The sequence below is a fragment of the Diadema setosum genome, chromosome 6 (genome assembly GCF_964275005.1).
Source record: "Diadema setosum chromosome 6, eeDiaSeto1, whole genome shotgun sequence".
Classification (NCBI taxonomy): Eukaryota; Metazoa; Echinodermata; class Echinoidea; order Diadematoida; family Diadematidae; genus Diadema; species Diadema setosum.
The window spans coordinates 4,384,834-4,390,354 of record NC_092690.1 but is presented as its reverse complement, the minus strand read 5'-3'; positions in this window follow the sequence as shown (position 1 = coordinate 4,390,354).

The following is a 5,521-nucleotide window of genomic DNA, read 5'->3' as shown; positions in this document are numbered from 1 at the left end:
CCGACCGTGGGAGGGGTATCCCCCTCCCACACCCTCCCCCGCTCGGTTGCTTCGCCCCTCGACGAGGATCTCACACCATCACATAATATACCCCCGGATGTTAAGATCATAGTCCTTCCAACTGATTTTTTTTTTCTTCAATATGTTAATTCCCTAGAAATTTGCTTTTAAATGTTCTATAAACGCGACTTTTATACTCTGTTTTTACAAAAAAGTCCCTACCGTGGGAGGGGGTATCCCCCCTCCCACACCCTCCCCCGCTCGGTCGCTTCGCTCCCTCGCCGAGGATCTCGCACCATCACATTATTAATGTACTCCCGTATGTTATGATCATAGTCCTTCCAACTGATTTTTTCAATATGTTAATTCCCTAGAAATTTGCTTTAAATTCTCTATAAACGCGACTTTTATACACTGTTTTTACAAAAAGTCCCTACCTAGGGAGGGGGTATCCCCCTCCCACACCCTCCCCCCGCTCGGGAGCTTCGCTCCCTCGCCGAGGATCTCACACCATCACATTATTATGTACTCCCGTATGTAATAATCATAGTTCTTCGCACTGATTATTTTTCACTATGTTTAATTCCTTAGAAATTTGCTTTTAAATGGTCTATAAACGCGACTTTTGTACCCTGTTTTACAAAAGCTCCCTACAGTGGGGGAGGGGGGGGGGGGGATCCCCCTTTCCACCCCCGCTCGCTCGCTTCGCGCCCGCGCCGAGGATCTCACATCGTCACATAATGTGCCCCCGTTGAGATTTTGCCCCCCCCCCCCCCCAAAAAAAAAAAAAAAAAAAAAACCAAAAAAAAACCCAAAAAACAGAAGTGTTCCGGCGCGCTTGTTCACTATAGCTTCCTGTATACAAGACGGCTAATTAAGGACAAGAAACGAAAAGAAAAAGGATTTCATAAAATGTTTCCTGTGTCATATCTTTATTTTTATTTCCCCCAAATATATAGACACAGACAGAACTGGATGACAGGCTAGATACATACATCCGCCCAAATCTCCTCCTCTCTGCCGTGCGTCGCTCCAGTACGGCTCCCAAATCCCGAAGGGACTGCACATCAGCGAGCCGCTGGTGCTCCGTGAACACACGGGATCTCGCATCACACAGTTGGATACTGCAACGCAGATGCAGTGCAGACAGTCGGCGGGAACTGGGGTGGGTATGGGCGTGGGCGTGGGCGTGGGCGTGGGTGAGGTCGGGGGCGGCGTGGCCGATTGGTTAGGCTCTGTAGTTGTTGAGAATCAAAGTGTAACAGTATTATTCTCAGATGCCTGTATGGAATTTTCCGAGTCTATAGTGGCAAATCACTAGGGCAAGTAAACAGTTACTAGAGACCAAGTAGGCCTACTGAGCCCAGTCTTCTGAAGTATAAAAGTGTTCATCAAGAGTTTTAGACCCCAAAATAGATAACACAGCTCTTTTCTTTTTTTATCAGTTTGTAAACTTTTCAGCTTTTCGAAGTAATCATTCTGAAATTAGGGAGCTTTCGATTGAGGACGCTGCGACGCACAAAGCAACCAACCCGCGTCTATCAGTCCGTTGACCCTTTAAAGCCCTTTCGAAAATCTGCAACGCGTCAGCTCAGCCGAGTGGGCTGTCCCAGGTGCAAATGAGCGTATGACGTAGTTTGCTTCATCATCGTTGGGAAATGCATGGCTGACGTCAATTATTCATGGATGCATTCAATGAAACCTCGCCTCAAGTGAACTTTCAAGTTTAGATCGGGGAGCAATTCAGGCGTAGTTTCGCGTGGTGTGAACGCGCTGCTATTGTCAAATGTGCGCATCACTGGTCGTCATCATCGCCAAGTTAATTGTTCCCTTCACCTGCGTCGGTGATTCAAGAAGATTAAAAAGGAGCTTTCGATTTATGGACGCCGACGTAAATTGTGGAGGAGGGGGCAGAGTGATGACACCTTATGTATTCCTTTGTATGGTGCACAAAAAGTGTGTGTGTGTGTGGGGGGGGGGGGGAGGGGGGGGGAGCCCCCCTCCCCCTGTTTCGCCGGCCATGGACATAGTTACAAGCTTGAAGTCCTGCGTCCATCTCGATTCTCTACGTTAAGTACGTCGATATAACGTCGTTCTAGAACCACGGACGTAGCTGAAGGGAACAATGTTAGCACCAGTCTCATTTTGATAAAAGGATTAAATGCATGAGGGGCATTTCATTTTTTTTCCTACTACTTTTGTATTTCTCAAACTCTGTCATTACATTATGTATTCCTAGGTATTACACATCACAAAAGTTAAAGGTGCATAGTCCCGGTAGTGTAGAGGGCGCTGTTGGTGACACTGCCGCAGTGCCGGATACGAAGATTGCCGAAGTTGAGCTGTAATCAAGAGTAAAGTGCGTAGGTGTTGCGAAGTAACGTTGCCTTCGTTGTCTTCTGTGCGCATCGCGCAGTCTGTAGTAACGCCAGGGTGCGTGCATGTGTGCTTGTTATTATGACATCACAAAAGAAGTTTGCCGAATCATGAGCCGAACTGTGATCCGACCACTGACTATGACAGTGAATCGGACTTCTTCGGACTCGGGGAAGTGGGCCAAAGCGTAAGCGCTAAAGAGGAGCCGATAGCGTAGGTCTCTATAGACCGATTCGGGTCCGTTGAGGGCAGCAGACAATTTGTGGCACAGGGCGCAGCCATAAGCTCATTTTGAGGTGTCTTAGCCGACCCCCTTCCTCTCCCCCACCCCATGGGCAACATGTTTATCGCGCACTTGTAACAAAGGTTCGCGCACTAAGCAAGCATTCGCGCACTCAGTACGAGACGCCCATTGGCTAAAACAACCATGCATCAGTTTTTCATTCCGTGCGCGCGAGAGGGGTGGGGGGGGGGGGGTCGGCTGAGACACCGCAGTAATGGCGCTGCCCATGCCAAAAATACGCATAGCGCGTCACAGAATCGGTCTATAGGAAACTTGCGCCGTGCGCCCGCGTACGCATTTGACTACAACACCGGGACCATGCACCTTTAACTTGAGTTTGCATAAACCCATAGAGTTAATGTTATTGCAATTCAATTCAATTTAATTCAATTCAATTCAATTCAATTCAATTCCAAGTTGCATTGCGATAAGGATTTATGATAGCCAAATCATACACAGCTATTTACATTATATAAATATTCGGCTATCAGTCAATGTTTTCTCATTTGCAGACAACCATTTTTTTCTTTTTTTTATGGTAATCCGGTTCCTGAATATTGATATGTTATAATTTGAATCTGCATGCTAGTCGGTGCAAAGCAAAAGGTTACAATTCTTGATCGAAGAATCCATGCCAGCGAAATGGCTGGTGGTGCCTCAACATCGTCCCGAAGCTGGAAATTGTTAAACTCACTGCCACACGTACTTATGATTGTATTTCAAGAAAATGTCTTTTGTCAGTTTTATCATCAACATTGGAGCATAAATTAAGTGAGTGAGCTAAATCCACTGGACTTTAGTGTGATTTTCAAAAAAAAAATTCTGTTACCACACCAATGTGAAGATGAATTTGCACGTCTCCATAGTCTTATATTGATTTAATTCGTATCAGGACAACTCCCCCGGAGGACTACTCCCCCGGGGACTACTCCCACCTGACAACTCCCCCGGAGGACCACTCCCCCGGTGGACGTCTCCCCCGGAGGACTACTCCCCCGGAGGATGTCTCTCCCGGGGGACTACTCCCCCGAAGGACTACTCCCCCGGGGGACTACTCCCCCGACGACTACTCCCCCGACGACTACTCCCCCGGGGGACTACTCCCCCGGGGGACTACTCCCCCGAGGATTACTCCCCGGGGGACTACTCACCCGGAGGACTACTCCCCCGGGGGACTACTCCCCCGGAGGACTACTCCCCCGGGGGACTACTCCCCCGAGGATTACTCTCCCGGGGGACTACTCCCCCGGAGGACTACTCCCCCAGGGGACTACTCCCCGAGGATTACTCCCCCGGAGGACTACTCCCCCGGAGGACTACTCCCCCGGGGACTACTCCCCCGGAGGGCTACTCCTCCGGAGGACCTCTCCCTCGGAGGACCTCTCCCCCGGAGGACTACTCCCCCGGAGGGCTACTCCTCCGGAGGACCTCTCCCTCGGAGGACCTCTCCCCCGGAGGACAACTCCCAGGTTGACTGTAATTCTTTGGATGACCACCCCCACCACTTTTTTTTTTTTTTTTAATGGAAGAATTCGATTTAAATTCCTGTGGACGCTGATCTTTCAAGAGTGACAGAGTTAACTTTCAGTTTGTGTGAACGTAACCTAGTTCCTCTATTCTTTGTTCATTCCTTCATTTTTATAATGATAATTGAGTTTCGGCTAAGTACACGGAATTTTATTTCAGAAACAACGCAAAAATAGATGTTCGACATCATTATTCTGTAAAACTAAGGGGTCACCTCGTCCCTTAATTCCCAAATTCCATCTACTGTGTATCTAATTAATGCGCTTTTGGCAATCATATCTTATTTCTTATTATTTACAGTCTGAAAAAAAATCATATAAATCCAATTAACAAAAACGTCAACGTGAAAAATATACCACACAATATAGGAACGTCACTGTAATGATATATTTTTGAAATAAGTTTCTCTCTTCCTTTTACATCTGGAGGAAGGTTCCACAAACCATGCGTTCTTTTGAAGACTTTTACAATGTATAAGTTTGAATGTGATCGCATATGTTTTTTCTGTGTTTTTGAGACACCTTAGTAATGGGTAAACTTTCCTTCTATTTATAGTATTACGTTATGTAAAACTGATGGCCGGTAAGGAACCAAAGTCAACAAAATAAGCGTCATTGTGGGAGCGACGGAGCGAGTGTGTTTGAAAATTTTTGCATTTTTGCAGTCCAAACTTGCTCATTGTCGCTTTATTATACCCGGGTTTATCTGTTTATTGCTCGCTTAGTATTCCTTTAAAATTGGTGTAGAAAAGAAAACAAGAGCTCGGGGAAAGGGGGGGGTGGGTGCTAGACGCCCACTCGAGTATCACAGTCACCACATCTGACGCAATTTCCCTGTAAATTAAAGCTACTTGTCCATTTCCTCGGAGCCCCCCCCCCCCCCCCGGCCACATACCCAATAAAACTGTATTATAGCGATCTCAGGGACCTAACAGGTGTGGGGGGGGGGGGCAAGACCAACATTTTCCCGGTCAGTGGCATGTAAAGATTTTTTTTTTTTTGGGGGGGGGGGGTGGAAGAAGTGGTTTTCCCTGACTCTTAAGCATAGGTTGCTTCACAAAACACATTCCTTCAGCGTAAAACTTGAATGTAGGTCGGGTGCACAGTCTCCCTGCTGGGGGTCCGGGAGATGGAGCCTCTGGAAGCTCTCGAGATTTAGCCACTTTAAATTGAACATTCAACTGCTTTTTTTTTTTTTTTTTAATGTGACGCGCGTATGTTTTTATTTACACAACACAATCAAGATGTATGTGCATAGGACGCAGGCTTCAGAGCCCCTTGCCCTGTCGTGGTTCGGGGACCGAGCCCCCGGAAGCTCCCAAGATTTTAGACATTG